Below are 26,020 nucleotides of genomic sequence, written 5' to 3' on the forward strand. Positions count from 1 at the left end.
GCCACACTGGGAGCTGCTCCAACACCCACTGACCACGCACGCAACCTGGGGATCATCTTGAACTCAGCGTTGTCTATGACCCAACAAGTAAAATCCGTCTCCTCCTCCTGCTTCAACACCCTCCGCATGCTCCGCAAAATCTACAGATGGATCCCCACCAGAACCAGAAGGACGGTCACCCAGGCCCTCGTCAGCAGCAGGCTGGACTACGGCAACGCTCTCTATGCAGGAACCCCAGCCAAACTCCAGAAACGACTACAACGCATACAGAACGCCTCTGCACGCCTCATCCTGGACATCCCCTGCCACAGCCACATCACTGCCCACCTGAAAGACCTGAACTGGCTCACCTTCAAGCTCCTCACCCATGCTCACAAAGCACTCCACAACACCGGACTAGCGTACTTGAACGAACGACTCACCTTCTACACCCTGAACCACCAACTCCACTCCGCTGACCTCACCCTCGCCACCGTCCCCTGCATCCGACGAGCAATCGCTGGTGGCAGATCATTCTCCCACCTCGCCTCAAAAACCTGGAACACCCTCCCCATCGGCCTGTGACAGACCAAGGACCTACTGGCCTTCAGGAGACTCGTCAAGACCTGGCTGTTGAGCAGTAGCAGCACCCCGCCCCCTCCAGCGCCTTGAGACCCTCACGGGTGAGCATGGGCATCCGCAAAAATATTTCCGGGGGGGGGGGGGGAAAAATTTTACTTCATCACCATCCTCCGACATGATTAAGCACAAGTATCACAAACACACAATGTACCTCCTCTCAAGTTTTGCCTAACCAACTGAAACCGTGACCCCTAATACATAGCATAGCATTCCTCTATGTACCTATATTTCACAGAGCCCGAGATGTACTTTAACAAAAATAGGCATCTTCCCCAATTAAATTAACGATTAATCATACCGACACTTTGAGGATACCAAAAATAAGCAAAACATGCTGAAATGTGACTGCTAATTTAAGCAACATTTTGTATTTAAAAGGTGTAAACCAACTCCAAAAAGCAAGAGCGTCAATGTCCATTGCTTAAATCCTTACAAAACATAAGGAGTATGGTTTATAAAAAGACCACATTCATGAACATAAAGCTGCAGTACACATTTCATAAATTAATATAATGAAAACAGTTGATAAGGATCAAATTTTTTCTCTCTCTAGTTCTGCCACTCTTAAATTGCTCTTGGCCCTAATACCTCCATGCTCTACTCTTTATCTCTCATCTTCCCACCTTTCTTCTCATAATTGCTTGCTGATTCTGCCCCTCTTACATTCACATCTCTCTTCCCTGCCCTACTCTTCACCTCTCAACTCTCCACCCAGTCTTTATATTCTCTGTTGCTTATGCCATCCTAAATACAGCTATGCCTTTTCCTTCTCCCCTTTCCTTTTATCTTCTCTTGCTGTTCTTGCCCCATTACATACACCTCTCCCCTTCCGCCTTCCCTCTCCTCTTGCTGATTCTGCCCTTCTCACATCAAACTCTACCTCCCTGATCTAATCTTCATCTCTACTCTCTCACCAAACCTTTAACATTCTCTTGCTGTTTCTGCACATCTTACATCCACCTTCTCCTCGTCTTTCCCTCTTCATCCAACCTCTTAATATCTCTTGGTGGTTCTTCTCTCCTCCATCCACTTCTCTCTCTTGCCACTCTGCCTATGTGCTCTTGCTGGTTATGTCTCTCTTAAAGCCATGACTCCTATCCATGCACTACCTTCACTGCTCATCTCTCCCCCAGCCGTATAACTTTTTTTACTGGCTCTGCCCCATTTACATCTTCTCTACATTTTTGTCCTCCTGAACACTCTATTAGTTTCTCACTGATTGTGCCACTTACACCACCTATTTCCATTCATCCTTACTCTTATTCTCGTTTCTTCCTCAAACCTTATTTTGTGGATTGTGCCCATTAACATCAAACTCTCTGCTATCCCAACTTTGTTGCTTCTCTTTCTCATTATGTCCCTCTTATATCCACCTTTCTCCTCCATGATGTATGCCTCGTCTCTCCCCCTGCCTCTTACCTTTCTCACTGATTCGGGCCTTCTGCATCCACCTCTCACCATTTCCTCTCTCTTCTCTGTCTAAGGTTTCTTGATTGTTCCGCCTCTCTTACATTTACATGTCCCATGCATGTACTGCCATTCACTTCTCGTTTCTTCCTCCAGCCTCCTAGTGTTTTTTTGCTGGTCTACCCCCTTTACACCCACCTCTTCTCTTATACCTCCCTGCCTCTTACCTTGTCTCACTGTTTCTGCCTCTCTTATATCCGTGTCTCCCTTCCATGCTCAACACTTCACTTTATCTCTACAACTGTCTCTTTCCTTTCTCAGTAATTCTGCCTCTATTACACTCACCTCTTACCTACCTACTGAACCTTTCACCTCTCATCTCGTCACAGCCTCTAATGTTCTCTCACTGGTTCTACCTCTCTATATTCTACCTATCCCCCTGCCTCTTACCTGCTCTTGGTTGTCCTGCCCTCTTACATCCAACACTCACCATACCCTCTCCATGACACTTAAGTTCTGCTGATGGCTCTGCTTCTCTTATATCTACCTCTCCTATCCAAGCACTTCCTTTCACCTTTCATCTTTCTCTCCAGCCTCAACTTTGTTCACTGGTTCTGCCCCCTTTATGTCCACCTCTCCCTTCCATGCTCAACTCTTCATGTTTTATTTCCTCTCACCTCTACCCTCAATTCACTGTTTCTGTCCCTCAAGCTTCCACCTCTGCCCGACATGCACTGCTATTTACCACTCTTCTCCCCGGCCTCTTACCTTGCTTCACCTCTTGTGCCACGACGCAATACAGGCCCCTGCAGCACAGATGGTCCCACAACACTTCAGGAGGCCCCCAACCCATCACGGGGCTCCCATTCAGCCCAGGGCCAATGAATATCTGTGAGATGTGGTACACTCAGGGGCCCATTATCACATTATGCGAAGAGGGACCCCATCATTTTGGGTTACACCACTGCTCTTGTTTTATTTACAACATTCTCTCCCCTTCTATCCTGCCACTCTCCCCAAGCCTGTTACATTTCTTTTTTGCATGCTATTCCTTTAAACTAACCAAGACACTTCTCTTCTCTCGTTGATTCTGCCATTACATGCACATCACCCCTTCCCCATCTCCCTTTCCTTAAGCGTCTTGTTCTATGTAGTTGTTTTGCCCCTTATGTTCAGATCTCACCTCTGCTGCTCTGTCATCTCCCCCACCTATTACCTTCTTTTGTTTGTCTAGCCCCTTTTAGATGTGCCTCTCCCTTGATACTTCTATTAAAAGCAAAAGTGGACACCAGACCTCCTTAGATGTACCCAGGAACACAGGACTTCAGTATTTCAGATATGGACAAACATGATGCCGGGGAGTAGAGCAACCTTTTCAGATGTGTAAAACAAGTAATGGAGAGTGGCTTGAGGGGTTATAACTTGGGTGTATCTTGGAGGGTTTGTTGCACTCCTCTCAGGGTGGTAAGAATGGATGTGGGGTCACCCCTCCTTACCTCCTACCAACCCAATGTTGTCATCTCCACTATTATTTTACCAACCCAATTTTTCATTATTCCTTTTTTTATGTAAATTACATGAAAATAAAAGAAACACAAAGGGGCTGATCTACAAGAAAGTGCTTCAGCGCGGCACCGCAAGCACTTTGGCTGCCCCACGCTGCAGAACTTTCAGAGCACAGGAATGCGACATATCTACAATGATATGTCGCATTCCTGTGCTCTCCCCTGGACTGGCGCAGAAACAGCTGCCATGCGCGGCGCAGGCACCCTTGTTGCAAGGATGCCTGCGACATGGGGAGATTGCTTTTGCCCCTTCCTGCACAAAAGCAATCACTGCAGGCATTTTCCTCTTTCAATGTTTTACTGTACAATGCAGCACGCATTGAAAGAGGAAAAGACGAGGAGAAATGAAAAAATGTCTCCTCTATTCTCTTGGCTACGCCACCCCTATGGTGGCGCAGCAAACTGACGCATTTCCAGGTTTACGATTTCTCGTAAATCTGGAAATGCATCAGTGGACATAGGTGTTGCGTGGGAACACCCACAGCAACACCCATGTCCCGCCCCTAACACGCAAAGTGTTGCGTGAACAGGGGCAATATTTACAAGCACAGGTTAAGTCACGCAGGGTGACTTTACCTGTGCTTGCAAATATCCTTTAGCAGGCTGCGCCACCAGTGCGTCACGCAACGCGATGCACCGGCGGCGCATGGGGCTTGTAGATGGATGTATGATGCTACATCGCAAACGTTTTCATCACAAACATTCACATCGCCGTCTTTACATCGCACACACATTCACAACGCACGCTGTCACAACGCAACCCATTACTTCGCTCCATCATTGAAATGCATACAAAACACAATCACAACGCACACAAACACCCAGCATGCTTTAACATTGCATTTTTCCCCGAAATAACACATACCAGCACAAGCACACCCCTCCGGAGTGGCGGTGGCCCTGGTGCTGGTCGCGACCAGTGGAGAGCCCCTAAGGAACCCTTGCGCGGAACTACCAGGTCCCGGAGGAGGCCCTGTGACCCTGCTGGAAAGAAGAGTGTGCAGCGAGGTGTTTTGGGCCTGGGTCCGCCGTGGCGCAGGGCCCGGATCACACTCACGCCGGGCCAGCTCCAGAAGCTTCTACAGCTCATTTGTCAGTGCAGTGCTCCCGGAGTATCCTGGTTAATCTACACACCACACAGTGTCCCCCTCATTGGCTTGATTATACATGCATGGTGGCACTTCAGTGGTAGGGAGCCTTTTTATTCTGCTCTGTGGTGGGCTTCAACTGTGACCTTGAGATCAGTGTAGTTTACATTGGCGTCACTCAGCTGCCTCACTATCACCCAGTTGGCGTCTGCGACACGTGCACTTGCGCCCAGGTGCTCTGGTTACTGACAACGAGTAGAGGAGTTGAACAATTGTCCCCTGGCTCACTTTAATGACAGGAAGGGTCATCCTCCCACATTCACAAGTATCACGTTGTGGTTTCTCTTTTAAGACTAATATAAAACCAGCTAGATGCCAGCAGACTCGACAACATCAAGTAATACTTGATGGTTGCAACCAGCCTGAAGTTGCCATCCATTGCAGAAGCACAAAACAGCCAGCCACGGTGGCAGGATTATCAACTCTTCAGGTAAAATAAAATTTTGCCCTTGCAGCGCTCCCCCAACACTAATTTTACAATGCCAATTCCTATACTTTTCATTTGATTTGGAGCCACGGTCTGGTTGTGGTCTGAAGCATCAGCTGTACCCTGCCTTATACAAATACTGGGGCCAGTCAAGGCAAAACTACAGACCTCTGGTTTATGTAGAGGTCCAGAAACAATGGTACAGTATAGGAACTAATCTGGGCATTTCAGTAGCCAGAGAACATCTACCGCGCCCCTGAATCAAAAATTGTTTTAGATTCCATCATAGCTTTGTTTCAGTGTAAATGTTCACCCACTTGCGATGTGATGGCGATGGTTCACCCACTTGCGTTGTGTAAATGGTTTCTGCCCAATGCATATTGGGCCCTTCTGGCCCTTCTTCGGGGGCTATATCTCAATCCTGTTGGTGCTCATTCAATTGGAATCGCTGCAGAGTGCATTACTTTGAACCCGATGCGAAACAAGAACCTCTCAACAGTTTCACAACACTTCTTTACGACTACACCAGCTGCTCCACTACCGAAAGAGTTTTCTGTGATAATAACAGATTAAATGATGTTATCTAGAGTGACTATGTCCATGAGATTTTTTGTTAATCAAATGCACAGATAAGAGTTTTACAAGGAAAAAGTTTGTATTGTAATTAAGTTGTGTGATGTGTGTAGGAGAGTAGGGTCTGCAATCCTATGATCACCCAGATTTTTGCTTTTTGCTTCACTGGTTTACGACTTTCCCTGGCTGTGGGCCTGCTAATCAGACCCACAGCCTAGCTGTTCTCTCTACTCCAAATTGTACCCAGGTACTGAATTGGCACTGGGCCCTCTCCAAGTCCCTGTACCCAGGGCTGAGGTGCACCCAGAAGTGTCCCAGGGGCTGCAGCATGTATTATGCCACCCCTGGGCTGACTAACTAAATCAGACCACCCCCCTCCTAGTCCCACCCATAGGGCAGGACTTAGTCGCGTGCCAGCCCCTTTTTGCAGGATAAAGGTAGGAACTGGCCCCCTTCCAAATTAGATCAATCTTTGAATCCTGAACCGACATTCTACACGAAGAACTCAAGACTCTTCCCAAGATTTCTCCCTTGTGACTAAGGAGTAGTCACCCTGCAGCAGCAGGCACCAACCAAGCATCGCGGTTTGTTGCCAGTCTCTCCTCCGGATCAAGACTGCTCCAGCACGACGGGAACCGGCTTCCCTGGCACCTCTGACCTCAACCTACATCATCAGCCCAGCTGTGATCCGTGGGTGCGACGAGACCTCGAGGGACCGGCCATCTTCAGAACTGCACGATGCTTGTCCAGCACGACCACCAAGTGACCCTCGACTGAGTACTTTGGGGTAAGAGAAGCCCCGACCCTGAGCAGCTCCAGCACCGAAGTTCAGCCCCCCTGCATCCACGAGATCTGCGTGGGGCCCTTCTGCTTTTTGCTGCTCACCGCGTTGTCCAGGTCACTTGCCCGTTGGCTAGTGACCCTCTGACGATGAACTCTAACAACAAACACCACTGGTCTGGTTGCTCCAGACTGGCCCTTGCTTCCCTCCTTCAGAGAAGTACCCTGGACCCTCCTGGTCCACTCAAGACGCCATTTTAGGTCCACCGCGTGGGCCTTGCATTTGCCAAGACTTGTTGCCCCAATCCTGGGTCCAGTGACGTCGACAGCAAGTACCTTCGTGGGACAGCTCGCACCTCCATCCTGGTCGCCGACAACGCCTCCTGGTCCGAGAGACTGCAGAGCCCAGCAGCGCCCACTCACCTGGCTGAGGTGACTTCGTCCGGTGCCATCCTGGTGCCCACCTAAATCACTGGCTAGTGATTCAGAACTTGGTCCCCTCTGCTTACAGGTTTCTTCTTCCCTGATCCAGGCTTGGATCACCACGAACTCCTTCACTGGCCGCCTGCCAGCAACTTCTTTCTTCAGGCTCCTGGATCTTCAACGAGGGTTTCCGACGCAACTTGAACCCTATGCAGCCGCAGCCCCTGGGCTAGGTAAACTGAGTACTCCGGTGCTCCAGCATAGTCCAACACCCTAAGTGTTCGGATCCTCCCTTGTTTTCGACCCACCTAGTCGGGTTCGCCCGAGAACAGTAACTTTGCAAAGTGCTAGTATCCATAGACTTGTTCCCGCATCACGCGTGAGAGTTCCCACTCTGCACACGGCGTCCCTAGGCCTCCTGCTTCTAATCTAAGGGTTCAGCATTGTAGGCCTAGCGTTTCTACAGTCTAGAAAAGTATTACTTACCTGCTAGTAACTTCGCATTCCACTTCTTGTGTATATGGTTTTTCGTGCCCCTCGGGCAGTTGTGTAAATTGTGCGACTTTCAGTGATTCTTTAAGAGTTTTGTTGTGTGCTTAGCTCCCTGTCTCATAAAGAGCCAGGGTAGTCCTGTTATAAATAAATACACTTTATTTTTGATAACAACTTGTGTGGTGTCCTTTCACTTGGTGTTCAAGAGGTAATGTGATGGTAAAACAGCTGGCTTAACACGCCCTCTAGAGTCTTAGCCTTAGACTGCTCGTATCCATGCTACTAGGATAGCTGGTCTATAAGGTTGACTTACAACCAATCATCAATAAGGGTTGTTTGGACTGATACATAGTGATCACTAGAATAGTGAGCACTGCATATCAGGCCAACTTCTCACATTGGTGAGCAGCGGTTGGGATTTGAGCTTGCTGTTGTTTTACCACACATATCCTAAGAATATCATTTGAAAGATCACATAAGTACTAAGGTACATATAACTTAGCTTAGAATACTCTGAGTTCTACTGAACCAGCTGTTGTAGCTCCTAGGGCCTAGCACACCCTAAACTACAACTCTAGCAAGGGATCAGTAGGTGAACATATAGTGTAGGTAAGTGCACCACTTACACCTCACTAGAAAAGCATGTCTACCCATGGAGAGTCTACTGAGACTCCCCTTGTGGATCTTGACCCTCCACAGGTCAAGTCAAGATATGCAGCTCTCAGTTTCCAGGAGATGAGACAAGTGTGTACCTCCAGGAAACTGAAACAGGGGTCTAACCCCACCATTCCCTTTCTAATAGGTCTCTTAGAGACATATGATGCGAGAAAGATTTCTCAGTTAGATAGGAATATGCCAGCCTTAGAGGGTACCATTGGAGATTCAGACCTCCACAACACTGAAGACAGAGTTGAGGAGGGGGATCAAGATGACCTCTCTGGGGATCAGGCAGACAAGAGGTCTGAGTTAGTCAGCAGACTTACTAGGGCCAACTTAGACCTACTTAGGGAAGGATCTGGGGGACCCCCAATACTGACCCTAATGAGGCCTAACCTTGGAGTTAGGAGAGATAGATCTCTTTCTAGGGACTCCAATAGATCTCTGCACTCTAATGCCTCTTCTCAGAGGAGAAGGATTTCTCCCCAGGGGAGATTGACTTCCCCTCAGAGAATAGAGCATGAAGCAAGGATGAGACAGGCTAATCTGAGGATTGAAAGGGAAGAACTTGCCCTGGCCAAAGAAAAGCTTGCCTTTGCTAGAGAGCAGCAGATGAGTGGGGTAGTACCCACTGGTGGCAGCAATCTCCTAAGAGATAGAGAGAAGGGTTTAGATACTAAACACCTGACAAAGATAGTGCCCCCCTTTAAACAAGGGGATGACATCCAGAAATGGATGGCTGCTTTGGAGAGGGCCTGCACTGTGCAGGGCATTCCCCAGAGTCAGTGGGCAGCTATACTGTGACTCTCCTTTGATGGCAAAGGTAGAGATAAGCTCCTCACTACAAGAGTGGAGGATGCTAACAATTACCAGGTCCTGAAAAATACACTGGTTGATGGGTTTGGTTTAACCACTGAGCAGTACAGGTTGCTGTTCAGAGACACCCAGAAAACTCAGTCTCAGGACTGGTCTGACTTTGTGGATTGTGCCACTAAGGCTTTGGAGGGCTGGTTGCTGGGTAGCAAGGTTACTGATTACACAGGGTTGTATAATCTTATGATGAGAGAACAGATTTTAAATAATTGTCAGAACCAGTTGTTGCACCAGCACCTTGTTGATTCAGATCTGACCTCTCCCCAAGAATTGGGAAAGAAGGCAGACAAATGGGTCAGAACAAGGATCAAGCAGAACCAGAACCAGAACCAGGGTGGTCAGAAGAAAACAGACCAGAAGGGTAATACCAAGAGTGAACAAAATGACCAGAAGTCTTCAACAGGTCCCCAACAAACCAAAGAGGGTGGGGGTCAGGCTTCACAGCAGAAAAAGAAGACTCAAGAAGGCCAGTCAAAAAGGTGGTGCCAGTACTGTAAAAGTAAGTCTCACTGGTTTAGTGAGTGCACCAAAAGAGGAGGGCAAACTCCTACCACTACAGCCCCTAAGGCAACTGCACCCCCTAGTACAGTCAGTAGTGGTAGTGCACCTCCCAAGGGACTAGTTGGGTTAACCTTGGGAACTGAGGAGTCTGACAACTTAGTTGGCACACTCACTCAGGCTGTCCTTGTCTGTACAGGGGATATGGATATGTCCCCTGATGTAAGTCCCAATACTTTGGGCAAATACAGGCAGACACCTTTGATAAATGGCAAAATGGCTCAGGCCTATAGGGACACTTGTGCCAGTGTCACCATGGTGACACCTAACTTTGTGGACCCTGGACAGATCATGCCAGGTACAGATTTACTGGTGACCAATGCCAGCAACGTCACTACCAGTCATAGTATGGCGATTGTTGCTTTCTCCTGGGGAGGGGTAAGTGGCCAAAAGAAAGTTGTGGTTAGTTCAGACCTCCCAGTGGATTGTTTGTTGGGCAATGATTTGGAGTCATCACTATGGTCAGAAGTGGAGCAGAGGACTCACATGGAAATGTTAGGCTTGCCAGCACATGTGCTTGCTGTGACTAGGTCACAGGCCAGAAGATGCCCCACTGAACAGGTGCTGGATCCTGGAAGAATGGACCAGACACCTTCCAAGAAGAAGAGCAGTAGGGTTAAGGCTTTGCCTTCCCCCTTGCCCCAGGTTGAGGATCAAGTCTCTGAGGAGGCTGATCTGAGAGAGCTGAGGGAAACTGAGCCTAAAGAGCTTGAACTTGATCAAGTTGAGTTTCTGGGCTCAGGGGGACCCTCCAGAGAAGACCTGGGGAAGGCACAGTTAGACTGCCCTTCCCTTGAACCCCTCAGACAGCAGGCTGCTGCTGAGGCTGCAGGGAATGCCACAGGTGCCCATAGGGTATACTGGGAAGATGGACTCCTATACTCTGAGTCAAGAGACCCCAAGCCTGGTGCAACCAGGAGGCTGGTCATCCCCTTGTCTCAGAGGGGTTTCCTTCTCACCTTGGCCCATGAGATTCCCCTTGCAGGTCACTTAGGCCAGACAAAGACTTGGGACAGGCTTGTCTCACACTTTCACTGGCCTCACATGAGTGAGAATACCAAGGAGTTTTGTCACTCCTGTGTCACTTGCCAAGCCAGTGGTAAGTCAGGTGGCACAACAAAGGCCCCCCTCATACCACTACCTGTGGTGGAGGTACCCTTTGAAAGAGTGGGGATTGACATTGTTGGTCCAATGGAACCCCAGACAGCATCAGGGCACAAGTTTATACTGGTGGTGGTGGACCATGCCACCAGGTATCCTGAAGCTATTCCACTTAGGACCACTACAGCACCTGTAGTGGCAAGGGCCCTAGTTGGAGTGTTCTCCAGAGTGGGCTTCCCTAAGGAGGTTGTTTCTGACAGAGGTGCAAACTTCATGTCAGGATATCTGACTGCAATGTGGAAGGAATGTGGTGTCAACTACAAGTTCACCACACCCTATCATCCACAGTGCAATGGGCTTGTTGAGAGATTCAACAGGACCCTCAAAGGGATGATTCATGGACTACCTGAAAAGCTCAGGCGTAGATGGGATGTCCTGATACCCTGCCTCTTGTTTGCTTACAGAGAGGTCCCACAGAAGGGGGTTGGCTACAGCCCTTTTGAACTTCTGTATGGGCATCCTGTAAGAGGACCCCTGTGTTTGGTGAAGGAAGGATGGGAGAGACCTCTCAAAAAGCCTGCAACCAACATAGTGGACTATGTACTTGGTCTCCGCTCCAGGATGGCTGAATACATGGAGAAGGCAACTAAAAACCTTTAGGCCAGCCAAGAACTCCAAAAAGCTTGGCATGACCAGAAGGCTGTCCTGACTGTATACCAGCCTGGACAGAAGGTGTGGGTGCTGGAGCCAGTGGCCCCAGCAGCACTCAAAGACAAATGGTCTGGGCCCCACACCATCATTGAGCAAAAGGGAGAGGTCACCTACCTGGTGGACCTTGGAACCCCCAGGAGCCCCCTCAGGGTGCTCCATGTGAACAGGCTCAAGGCATATGTCGACAGGAAGGACATGAGCTTGCTCATGGCCACAGATGAGGGACAGGAGGAAGAGAGTGACCCTCTCCCAGACCTGCTCACTCAGAATCCTGATGATGGATCAGTAGATGGTGTTGTCTTTTGTGGCAGCCTCTCTGAACATCAGCAACAGGATTGTAGACAAGTTCTGCAATCCTTTAGACATATGTTCTCTCTGACACCCAGTCAAACTGATTGGTGTACCCATGAAGTGGACACTGGAGACAGTCTGCCTGTCAAGAGTAAAATCTACAGATAGCCTGATCATGTCAGAGACTGCATCAAGACGGAAGTGCAGAAAATGTTGGAGCTGGGAGTCATTGAGCCCTCAGATAGCCCTTGGGCTAGCCCAGTAGTTCTAGTGCCAAAGCCTCACACCCAGGGTGGTAAGAAAGAGATGAGGTTTTGCGTAGACTACAGAGGACTCAATGCAGTCACTAAGACTGATGCCCACCCAATACCAAGAGCAGATGAACTTATAGATAGATTGGCTTCTGCCAACTACTTAAGTACATTTGACCTGACAGCTGGGTATTGGCAAATCAGGTTAGCTGAGGAGGCCAAGCCCAAGACAGCATTTTCTACCCCTGGTGGGCATTATCAATTTGTGGTAATGCCCTTTGGTTTGAAAAATGCACCTGCCACCTTCCAAAGGCTGGTGAATCAAGTTCTCACTGTGTTGGATGACTTCTGTGCAGCATATCTTGATGATATAGCTGTCTTTAGTTCCACCTGGGAGGATCACCTGGTCCACCTGAGGAAAGTGTTAGAGGCACTGCAAAATGCAGGTCTCACTATCAAGGCCACTAAGTGCCAGATAGGGCAGACACAGGTTGTATACCTGGGCCACCTTGTAGGTGGAGGCCAGGTTCAACCCTTGGAGAGCAAGATACAGGCCATCAAGGACTGGGCTCCTCCAACCACCCAGACTCAGGTTCGAGCTTTCTTGGGCCTGACTGGGTACTATAGGAAATTTGTCAAGAATTATGGGTCCATTGTGACTCCACTTAATGACCTGACAAGTAAAAAGATGCCAAAGAAAGTTCAGTGGACAGCAAGCTGTCAGAAAGCATTCAATGACCTAAAGCAGGCCATGTGCACAGCACCTATCCTAAAGAGTCCAGATTACTCCAAGACCTTCATTGTCCAAACAGATGCTTCTGAGTTGGGTGTGGGAGCTGTTCTATCTCAGCTGAATTTTGATGGTAACGACCAGCCCATTGCTTTTATTAGCAGAAGGCTGACCCCCAGAGAGAAAAATTGGTCAGCTTTTGAGAGGGAGGCCTTTGCTGTGGTGTGGGCCCTGAAAAAGTTGAGGTCATACTTGTTTGGCACTCACTTTAAGATTCAGACCGACCACAAGCCCCTCTTATGGCTAAATCAGATGAAGGATGAAAAACCCCAAACTACTTAGGTGGTCCATTTCCCTACAGGGGATGGATTTTACAGTGGAGCATAGACCTGGTACTGATCATGGCAATGCTGATGGGCTCTCCAGGTATTTCCACTTAGAGCAAGAAGACTCACCTGGTCAAGGTTAGCTTATTGTCCCAAAGTTTGGGGGGGGGGTCATGTAGGAGAGTAGGGTCTGCAATCCTATGATCACCCGGATTTTTGCTTTTTGCTTCACTGGTTTACGACTTTCCCTGGCTGTGGGTCTGCTAATCAGACCCACAGCCTAGCTGTTCTCTCTACTCCAAATTGTACCCAGGTACTGAATTGGCACTGGGCCCTCTCCAAGTCCCTGTACCCAGGGCTGAGGTGCACCCAGAAGTCTCCCAGGGGCTGCAGCATGTATTATGCCACCCCTGGGCTGACTAACTAAATCAGACACAACTGGATGCTTGACAGCTGGGGCAGAGTGGTGTACTCACCCTCTGCTGTAGATATAGTATTCCTATATCTAAACCTAAATGGACACACAGATCTCCTATCAGTCACTCCTATGGCAGGCCTTGACAATCCTGAAGGCAGAGTGCTTGGAATCGTGTGAGATAGTGCTCTGGCATGAGCTGAGCCTGTCTGCGGCTTTCGGGATCCATCCCTTAGCCGTTTCCATGATATCGCATACCATATACTCTTAAGTGCATTATAATCCTCGCGGTTATGTGCCAACTCTGGTATCGCTTTATCAAAACATGTCGAGTAAGGTGTCATACGAATTGGAATACTAACCCCTCGCCAATTCTGGCGACGGGGTTAGCATTCCACCCTTCTAGAGGGACACGACATGTATGTAACCTGTAACCCCGGTTAAAGTCAGACAGAGCCTTAGCTCCACAAAATGGATGCTGCCACCGAGACACAAGTCTGCCCTCCTGCTGCTGGGAGTCCTCCCAGTACAGGAGGCAAGGACAAAGGGTTTCCTGCCTGGGGCGGTGCCAGCACCGTCCCAGACAGGATTTTGTGTATCCTAGGTAGGCAGGGCTTTAGAGGAAGGTGACTGCAAGTGGCACCCCGGTGCTCACTGTGCATAGGCCGGCTGGAACCAGTTCCAGGGGCACTCCAGCCCCTGATCTGGGGAAAGCCCGCCAAAGGAGAGGGGTGTAACCACCCCCCTCCTAGTCCCACCCATAGGGCAGGACTTAGTTGCGTGCCAGCCCCTTTTTGCAGGATAAAGGTAGGAACTGGCCCCCTTCCAAATTAGATCAATCTTTGAATCCTGAACCGACCTTCTGCACGAAGAACTCAAGACTCTTCCCAAGATTTCTCCCTTGTGACTAAGGAGTAGTCACCCTGCAGCAGCAGGCACCAACCAAGCATCGCGGTTTGTTGCCAGTCTCTCCTCCGGATCAAGACTGCTCCAGCATGACGAGGACCGGCTTCCCTGGCACCTCTGACCTCAACCTACATCATCAGCCCAGCTGTGATCCGTGGGTGCGACGAGACCTCGAGGGACCGGCCATCTTCAGAACTGCACGACGCTTGTCCAGCACGACCACCGAGTGACCCTCAACTGAGTGCTTTGGGGTAAGAGAAGCCCCGACCCTGAGCAGCTCCAGCACCGAAGTTCAGCCCCCCTGCATCCACGAGATCTGCGTGGGGCCCTTCTGCTTTTTGCTGCTCACCGCGTTGTCCAGGTCACTTGCCCGTTGGCTAGTGACCCTCTGACGACGAACTCTAACGACAAACACCGCTGGTCTGGTTGCTCCAGACTGGCCCTTGCTTCCCTCCTTCAGAGAAGTACCCTGGACCCTCCTGGTCAACTCAAGACGCCATTTTAGGTCCACCGCGTGGGCCTTGCATTTGCCAAGACTTGTTGCCCCAATCCTGGGTCCAGCGACGTCGACAGCAAGTACCTTCGTGGGACAGCTCGCACCTCCATCCTGGTCGCCGACAACGCCTCCTGGTCCGAGAGACTGCAGAGCCCAGCAGCGCCCACTCACCTGGCTGAGGTGACTTCGTCCGGTGCCATCCTGGTGCCCACCTAAATCACTGGCTAGTGATTCAGAACTTGGTCCCCTCTGCTTACAGGTTTCTTCTTCCCTGATCCAGGCTTGGATCACCACGAACTCCTTCACTGGCCGCCTGCCTGCAACTTCTTTCTTCAGGCTCCTGGATCTTCAACGAGGGTTTCCGACGCAACTTGAACCCTATGCAGCCGCAGCCCCTGGGCTAGGTAAACTGAGTACTCCGGTGCTCCAGCATAGTCCAACACCCTAAGTGTTCGGATCCACCCTTGTTTTCGACCCACCTAGTCGGGTTCGCCCGAGAACAGTAACTTTGCAAAGTGCTAGTATCCATAGACTTGTTCCCGCATCACGTGTGAGAGTTTCCACTCTGCACACGGCGTCCCTAGGCCTCCTGCTTCTAATCTAAGGGTTCAGCATTGTAGGCCTAGCGTTTCTACAGTCTAGAAAAGTATTACTTACCTGCTAGTAACTTCGCATTCCACTTCTTGTGTATATGGTTTTTCGTGCCCCTCGGGCATTTGTGTAAATTGTGCGACTTTCAGTATTTCTCTAAGAGTTTTGTTGTGTGCTTAGCTCCCTGTCTCATAAAGAGCCAGGGTAGTCCTGTTATAAATAAATATACTTTATTTTTGATAACAACTTGTGTGGTGTCCTTTCACTTGGTGTTCAAGGGGTATATGTGATGGTAAAACAGCTGGCTTAACACGCCCTCTAGAGTCTTAGCCTAAAGACTGCTCGTATCCATGCTACTAGGATAGCTGGTCTATAAGGTTGACTTACAACCAATCATCAATAAGGGTTGTCTGGACTGATACATAGTGATCACTAGAATAGTGAGCACTGCATATCAGGCCAACTTCTCACAATGTGTAAAACCGCGATGTTTAAATGGTAACATTGTTGTGCGATGGCGATGGTTCACACACTTGCCTAGTGTAAATGATAAATTATCATGTGCGGTTGAAAAACGATGCAATGGAGATGTAACAGCATGGCAATGCAATGTGATGCGATATAACGGTTGTCGCGATGTAAAATGTGCTCTGTAATGCGCTCGCGATGTTGTCTCATCGTTGTAATGGGTTTTCGCCCTTGTAGATCTGCCCCCAAGTGCTTATATTCAACTGATGTCACTATTTATTTTTAACTCTATTTCTCTATTTATGTTTCTTTTGGATGCACATGCTTGTTTGAAAAAAAACAAGAAAAGAGTTGCGAAAAATTGAAAAGAATAGCCTCTCTCTCCATTTTCTGCTCTTCTCCTTTTCCCTTCATTGAAACTGTGCAGCGCTGATTGTGACACTAAGTTCACTCGTTTTTTTTTTGTTGTGAGCCCTGCAGGATGCTCTGCCTTTCATTAATGCAGCGGCAGGGCTCACTTCATACCTCACGCCAGTTCAAGCATCTGCAATTATCATGCAGATGCAGCTCTTAGGAGAAGAGAGAGTTGCTGATCTCCACCACAAAACCAGCCCTGCCCAGTCTGCCACAGCTGAAAGGAATCTGGGGGTCATATTACATTTTCAGCCCATGGCAGCATGGCCTAGGAGAGGGGGACCCCCGCCTCGGGCATTGCAGCTGCACCTCGACTGAACACCCCAAGGGAGGGCGCTGCCCACCGGACAGACTTGTGAGCCAGGGGGGCAAGTGCCCCTCCTTGCCCCCCCCTGCGGACACCCATGCGGGTGAGTAGTGCCCTCTACAAATGATTGATTGATTGTGATCATCAATAACAGTGCTTTTCATCAGCACCAGTTAAGGACACATTCACTTACAGTGATTTGGCCAGATTCACAGGATGTTGAGCTGACGCAAAGACTCAAAGCTGGTTCTCCAGCACTGAAATCAGCAGCTCTGACCATTACACCACATACTCTCCCAACTTTCTTGATTAGTAGTTGGTTCTGTTTTAGGCATCACTAACAGAGGAAATGGGCTGGTAGAAGCTGCATCCTGATGGCAGTTCGGTCTGGACTGTTCCCATGAGGCACAGGTTCAAGACTGATTTGCATATAGCTGTGTCTGAACTAGGCCGCTGGCGAAGTGAGCAAAAGAATGATGGGTTTAACCCAGATCTCTTGACTGGGGGTAAATGTTTTGATTTGTTCTGCATTGTGTCCATCAATTGTGTGTCTCCTGATGAGAGCCCGGCACTTATTTTTTTTTAAATTAACCGCCGCTGCAATCACGGGTATGGTGTTGCGCCAAGCTCTTCGCTGTCAGTCGTACTCCTTTTGGGACGCTGGGCATTGGTTTTGTCCGATAGCACTCCAAAAGAGAGCTGAGAGGCCCACCTCCCCTCAAACATGGCGCTGCCTATCTATGCTTTCTGGGAGAGGATGTGACTTAACGGCCAGAGCTGCCGACTTTGGAGCTGGAGAACCAGGTTCGAGTCTCACCAGCTGCTCACCATCCTGTGATTCTGGGCAAATCACTTAATATCTCCGTGCCTACGAAAATGAACGTGTTGTTGTCTAATATAACTGGTGATCTACACACAAGAGGGGAGAGGGCCACAATAGTTTAAACTCCAATACCCCAGGCCCCCTAAGACAACCCGATGATCACACACAAGGGGTATATAGAGTACACGACTACAACAAAGGAAAATTCTCCAATTTGTGAAAACTGCCCTCACTCACATACCGAAGTATGTGACATGCTTCATCATAGGGCCTGCTACAAACGCCCTGGTGTAGCCACATCCAGGGCGGAGCATTAGGAACAGGATTACTTGGGGCAGGGACAGCCTAACTGAACGATTGTGTTCACGGGCAGACCCACCTGACGGACACCAGTTCGAGTTTAAGTAGCTCATAAACTCGTAAATGCTCTCCCCTTGACTTTGGGGATATCTTCTCCACTATACCATTGGAAGACCCGGAAGAGTACGGATTTATGAGACCTACTACATTCGGGAAACCCAGTGACCGAACTACGGCACAGGGTAACAAGTGCATTTGACTGCGACAGTCCTGAGGAAGACCGATGTGACCTCTTGGGGCACAATTGAAGCGGTGGAAACATGTTGACTCTAGCAGTGGTAGGAGGGAAGTCTTGAGGAACCTTATTTTCTCCATAAGACATTTTCCCATCCTTTTCCTTTATTTTTAATCCTGATAGGGGTATCAAAATTGGGCTTAATAAAGTAATTATTTTCATTGGCACCCTTAATCAGTTTTAATCACATCCTAACTGCACTTTTTTCGTCGCACTTATATCAGATCCACGAGGTGTTTACTTACACGTTCTATCATTCATGTATGTTATTTGTTGTACGTATTGACTGACTGTGTTGTACGTCTCTGTGACGTGGAATTTATTATTTTTTTCCCCCTCTCTAATGCTCCGCCCTGGATGTGGCTACACCAGGGCCTTTGTAGCAGGCCCTATAATATAACTGGTGCTCATGTAAAGCATACCTTGGGGTCCAGTTCGTACTATATAAAATTGCACAAAAAAAAAACAGAAAACTGCGCAGGACAGTCTGGGCTAGTTCTGTACCTTGGCCTCTCAGAGAGACAGGGAAACAAATGGTGAGGCAATGCCCGGACGCCCTAATCCTCAAGCCGCCGACGAGGAATCTTGTTTCTTCTCAGTTTCAGCTACGTCATTGATAACTCTTAAAATCAGGCTTAGCAAGGGCAGTGATGGGGCACTGAAGGACAAAGAAAAACATTCAGACTAGAGCAAGGAAAATGGAAAACCAAAATGAACCTCTTTTTATCAATATAAAAACAAACCCCAGGGCATGTAGCACCAAAATGTACTGAAGCAGCCGAGGCTCGTGAGCCAGAAAGTCTCTTACATGGTTAGAACCATCCCTGGGAGATGCCCGGAGGGGTCACCCTACTCTCTGGAAGGAGAAGGGGCAGCAGTGCCTGAGGCTGCGAGGATGCAAAAACAACAGCTGATGGACAGAATGCAGAACAATGTCATACATTCACCCTAGTACAGAGATCTGGCCTCGACTGTTCCCATGAGGCACAGGGTCAGACTGATTTGCATATGTCCATGTCTGAACTGGGGTGGTGGAGTGAGCTCAAGAACGGTGATGGATTAAACCCAGATCAGATGAGTGTTTGATTTGCTGAAACGCTCTGTCCATCATCCCCTTTGGTATTGCTTTGTTCGCCCTAAGTTGGCAGGGTATGCCCAGACGTGGGTCCCTTGCTCACTTTGCCGCTGGAATCAAGCAAGCCTGGCTCATGACGACGGATTACCCAGAAACTGGTCCCAGGATGCGTGTTTCCGGTCCAGGGAAGACATGGCTTGGCAGTTCGGGCTGGACTGTTTCCATGAGGCACAGGGTCAGACTGATTTGCATATGGCCATGTCTGAACTGGGGTGGCGGAGTGAGCTCAAGAACGGTGATGGATTAAACCCAGATCAGATGAGTGTTTGATTTGCTGAAACGCTCTGTCCATCATCCCCTTTGGTATTGCTTTGTTCGCCCTAAGTTGGCAGGGTATGCCCAGACGTGGGTCCCTTGCTCACTTTGCCGCTGGAATCAAGCAAGCCTGGCTCATGACGACGGATTACCCAGAAACTGGTCCCAGGATGCGTGTTTCCGGTCCAGGGAAGACATGGCTTGGCAGTTCGGGCTGGACTGTTTCCATGAGGCACAGGGTCAGACCGCATATGGCCATGTCTGAACTGGGGTGGCGGAGTGAGCTAAAGAATGATGATGGATTAAACCCAGATCAGTTGATTGGGGGTGAGTGTTTGATTTGCTCAAACGCTCCATCCATCATCCCCTTTGGTGGGGCTGCGAGGATGTCACACTCCCAGGGGTGCCGGGGTGATACTGGGGCGCCAGAAATGACGTTACGGGGAATCCCCTGGTCCAGTCGGGAGTTTGTTTTCAAGAGGAAGTGACTCAGCATGGCCGCTGTGGTCTGTTATTCATACAGAGGAAGGAAGTTGTCCACTGAATTTGAGTCTCAGTCACTAGAAGCAGAAACTGTTCTGCTGACTCAGATTTATTTTGGGGAACAATTTCTAAGCTCACAGTGGCCTTTTGTAATGAGAGGCCGAGAGAGCGGCGGTGCCAGTGTGAGCCTGGCTTGGCACAGGGCTTGTGCCTTCCATGCTAGAAGAATCCATTATTTTCTACACCACAGCTGGGCTCTGAGAATAAGTGGAGTGGGTAAGGTGATCTCAGCTATCACCTGTCCTGTGTGCTTTGTCATTTAGTATAAATGGGCCACTAATACAACAAGTTTGGCACAGCTGGAGAATGAACTGATTGCATGGGGAAGGGGGATCTCTGAATACGATGGGTGGTCAGCCCGCGGGGCGGTTCCATGAGGAAATATCGATTACTAAAACATCGACCTACAAAAATATCGCCACAAATACATCGTCTACAAAAATATCGTAACCATATACTTAAACAAGGATTTACACAAATATCGATATTTTTTTATCGACTACTCTAATATCGTTAACAATTATATCGACTACATAAATATCGACTACTACATTATCGACAATATTTAAAATAACATTACCTTCTACACTAATATCGACAACACTAATATCGACTACCTTTCTACTCATATTAATATAAATAAAATATCGTCATTTTCTTTATAACCTTATATACACATTACCTTTCTGTTATTCACTTTTTCATAGTTATTTAAATTCAAAAAAAGCTTTTCTAATATATATGTATATACAATATGTATTATTTATTTATATATAATAAGAAAAAATAAATTAGTAATATAAACTATGTATGACGTTACAACACATACTTTTACAACGCATACCTTTACAACGAAATTTTTACAACGCAAAAACCATTACAACGCATGTATTTACAACGCATATTTTTACAACACAGGTACCTTTACAACGCATACCATTACAACGTAAGTATTAGTAAATATATAATAATTTTTTTAATATAAATTAATTAAAATGAATAGATTTTAATTAAATTTAATTTAATTTCATTTAATTTATTTAATTAATATATTAAATATTTTTTTTACCCTGTACCCCTGTACCCCAAAAACACAAAACTGAGCCTGAACAATAAAAATACCCCTTTACCCAAAAACTAAAAACTAACCCTGACCCCTTAAAATACCCCTTTACCCAAAAATTAAAACTGACCCTGAACCCTAAAAATACCCCTTTACCCAAAAACTGACCCTGAACCCTAAAAATTCCCCTTTACCCAAAAACTGAAAACGGACCCTGAACCCTAACAATACCCCTTTTCCCAAAAACACAAAACTGACCCTGAACCCTAAAAATACCCCTCTACCCAAAAACTGAAAACTGACCCTGAACCCTAAAAATACCCCTTTACCCAAAAACTGAAAACTGACCCTGAACCCTAAAAATACCCCTTTACCTAAAAACTGAAAACTGACCCTGAACCCTAAAAATACCCCTTTACCCAAAAACTGAAAACTGACCCTGAACCCTAAAAATACCCCTTTACCCAAAAACTGAAAACTGACCCTGAACTCTAAAAATTCCCCTTTACCCAAAAACTGAAAACTGACCCTGAACTCTAAAAATACCCCTTTACCCAAAAACGTAAAACTGATCCTGAACCCTAAAAATACCCCTTTACCCAAAAACGTAAAACTCACCCTGAACCCTAAAAATACCCCTTTACCCAAAAACTGAAAACTGACCCTGAACCCTAAAAATACCCCTTTACCCAAAAACTGAAAACTGACCCTGAACCCTAAAAATACCCCTTTACCCAAAAACTGAAAACTGACCCTGAACTCTAAAAATTCCCCTTTAACCAAAAACTGAAAACTGTCCCTGAACTCTAAAAATACCCCTTTACCCAAAAACTGAAAACTGATCCTGAACCCTAAAAATACCCCTTTACCCAAAAACGTAAAACTCACCCTGAACCCTAAAAATACCCCTTTACCCAAAAACTGAAAACTGACCCTGAACCCTAAAAATACCCCTTTACCCAAAAACTGAAAACTGACCCTGAACCCTAAAAATACCCCTTTACCCAAAAACTGAAAATGGACCCTGAACCCTAAAAATACCCCTTTTCCCAAAAACACAAAACTGACCCTGAACCCTAAAAATACCCCTTTACCCTAAAAGCCAAAACTGACCCTGAACCCTAAAAATATCCCTTAAAAAACCCCAAACATATTACATTTTAAATATAATTATATACTTACCAATACTTACGTTGTAATGATATGCGTTGTAAAGGTACCTACGTTGTAAAAACATGCCTTGTAAATACATGCATTGTAATGGTTTTTGCATTGAAAAAGTTTGGTTGTAATGGTAGTAAGTTGTAAAAGTTGCGTTGTAAAGGTTGTATACCAATATAAACATTACCAAACACTATCATACACTCTTATCGGATTACTTTAAATCACATTTCACTAATTTTAACATTGTAATAAATATTTACCATTAAAATAAAACACATATAATACATTTGGTAATAAATATCGAAAACTATTATTGATGCTACTAACTCTTTACAAAATAACGGCTTTCAAATTCAAACTAATGTTGTCAGCCAATGAATTTAAATTATATTTAATTGAACCAATCAAATATAACCATTAATTAACTCACTACTATAAATACAATTACAAACTTAACTTAAATTACCATTTTTTTGCCAAACTTGGAGGGAAACGGTTACCTTGCTGAAAAGAAGAGAATACACACCTACTACAACGACTACAACACAGCATACTACAACTCAAGTAAGTCAAGTCCCATTTCATTTATCATACAAACCTGTCGAAATGTAGCTAAACTCCCTAAACTAAAAACATGGTCTTTATATTTGTTTAAATATAACTACAACATCCTATCAACAACCACCACAAGATATTTAATTAAATGAAATTATGAACTGCCTTATCCATGTCTACTTAGAAAACTTTTAAATAATTTTAAAAAGTTGCAAAGTAAAGTTGCAAAAGACTTGATATGTTATTACCTACTAATACATCCTAATACAATAAATAACACAAATTAACTTTCTTTTACAGAATATACAAACTTCATCTACCAATCTACAACTAAACTAACAACATCTTCTACTACATTAAGTAAGTATACCCACTGTCTCTATTAATAATGAGAAAGACAAAATAAACAACTATAAAACTAAATCATTTTTTTGTACTATTCTTTACCACAACTACAGAACATTAAAGAGTGAAAATCTACATATAAGAACAGAAAACATAAAATTAGCAGGAAAACAACATTGTAAGTATGTTTTTGCACTTTTTCCTTTTAACGTACACATCTCAAGAAATGTTTTTCACTTTTACTAAAAAAACATATATATGTCTTCACAGATCTACCTTAGACATGGCAACAGGAGCTACTTTTATTACTTCTCAAAAAGGGAAAATAATGCTGAGCTACATGGGTTACACCTACAAGAAAGAATAAAAGGGAATAAAACTTACTGGAAATGTAGTAAATATTACTCAACTGCATGCTATGGTAGAGCACAGACTGTTGATAACAATGTTGTAAATGTACATGAGCATAACCACCCACCCAATGTAACAGAAGTCGAAGTAAGAGAAGCACTAGAGACATTGAGAGAAGCTAGTACAGGCTCACAAGAAACAAGCACCACTATTTTGAAAAATGTTTTAAGCAAGGTGCCAGAACATGTCACAGGACAGTTACCTTCAATACCCAACTTGAAAAGATTAATTGCTAAAACAAAACGAGATTCTGATCCAACTCCACCAGCACCTGAAACTTTTCAAGACATTAAAATATATCCTGAATATACTATTACACACAATGAAGATACATTCTTAATGTATGATAACCACAGTCATGATAAAAGAATTTTACTTTTTGCAACAAATAGCAATTTGCAAAAACTAAAATCGTGTGAAACCTGGATGATGGACGGAACTTTTAAAGTATGTCCCAAACCTTTCTATCAACTTTACACCATCCATGGTGAATACCAAGAAACAAATATCCCTTTAATTTATACACTGCTGCCAAATAAAACAAATGCTACCTACGTAGAAATTTTAACAACTATCAAAGATTTTACTGATAATTACTATCCACAAAGAATAATAATAGACTTTGAAATAGCCATGATTCAAGCTATACTTAAAATATATCCTCACACATCTATACACGGGTGTTATTATCACTACAACCAAAGTATATGGAGGCACTTACAAAAATCTACTTTAAGCATTGAATATTCAACAAACAGTAACTTTGCTTATCAGATTAAAAAGTTAATAGCATTGGCATTTGTACCAACAACAGAAGTTGCTAACTATTACAATTTACTACTCGACAGCCCTTTCTACCGCACCAATGAAAAAAAATTAACTCCCTTCTTAGACTATTTTGAAGATACCTGGGTGGGAAGATTACATCGTTCTGGCCACCGCAGACAACCTAAATTCCAAATTCCATGGTGGAATGTGTATGCTAGCACTATGGCACAGAAAGCCAAAACTAACAACGCGGTCGAAGGATGGCATAATGCCTTCCAAGCCACAATAGGAAGAACACAACCCACACTTCATAAACTAATCCAAAGCATCAAAAAAGAGCAAAGCTACCAAGATCTAAGAATAGAGCAATCTCTATCTAAAATCGGCCCTAAACTAAGTAAACAAACATTAAATATGTACAAATACTTACAGCAAAAAATAAGAATGTACCCAAGTATCGAAGGTCTTGAATACTTAGAACTAATAGCCAAATCTATCCTTTAACAAGCAACACATAAAAACATTTCAAACAATAAATAAAACTATTTTTTTTAATGTAGTTAAATTATGTCATGTAAAAATAAATGTAATCTATTATTACAAGACATAATAAAACGACATTTAAAAAAATTGCACAATATAGCACAATCCACCCCAAACAAAAATATAATAATAACTTTACTGTTCTGCAGCTGTAGAATGTGTTCCAAGAACATGGTTTCAAAACGATTAGAACCAAAATCAATCCACATGTTTTACAAAAAATCCCCACAAAATGCCAAATATACAACTGTTTTATAAGGGTCCCAGTAGCAATACTCTGGAGAACGGAACCATAAAAAACCCGAAAAATAATCACGAGAAAAACTCTCCAAAATCCCGAAAAATCAAGAAATGTAGTGAAACATTTACTTGTATTTTACAAAAAATACGAGATAAAATCCATCTGCTCACCAAAACGAACACCTGTAAATAAATACAAACAAAACCCACCCACAATAAATACGAAAGCCAGAAAGCCTACACATAACATATAAAATATAGGAAAACACCTGAACTAATTAATTTACACAATACATAAACCTTAATTTCATAAGAAATATCTAAGAAAGTACGCTATCAATAACGACCTTAAATAACACGTATTTTTCACCTAAACTGTAAAGTACAACACATAGCAACACGTACACACTACAACTAGCTCTATAATGTATTAAAATGTAGTTAAAATTAATGTAAAATAAACTTACATTCACCAACACGAAGCAGCTCCCAACCGCGAGGTTCCGTTTTCTGAAATGACCCAAACAACGATGTAGATAGACTAAAAAGTGAAGTTCAAAACACCAAATGGCAGCACAATAAAAATAAAAATAGGACTAAATCCCCATTATTAAAAATAAACAATAGAGATGAATAGCAATTTCTTTTCCATGTTTTGTAATAATTTACTTATTGTTTGTAAATAAACATATGATTAATGTAAAATATACAATAATAAATATAATATATGTATATATTAATTAATTATTGTATATTAAAAATATGTATTTGATTGTTAAAAAATATTTTTTATATGTATAAAACTGAGCACTATTTTATGTACATACTTTAGAAAAATACAATTACATGTCAATTAATTAACATATTAAATTTAAAAAAAGAAAAATTAAAATTTAATATACTAATTAATGTAATATAACAATGTATATATGACTAAAATTGCAATGTAAAATGTAAACAAATAATTGAAAAAGGTGTATGAAAATTATGTAAATGTTTGCATCAACAAATGAAAGTATGAATAAAAAAAATGTGTACAAAACTATATT

Source organism: Lissotriton helveticus, chromosome 4_2 (assembly GCF_964261635.1).
Source record: "Lissotriton helveticus chromosome 4_2, aLisHel1.1, whole genome shotgun sequence".
NCBI classification, from domain to species: Eukaryota; Metazoa; Chordata; class Amphibia; order Caudata; family Salamandridae; genus Lissotriton; species Lissotriton helveticus.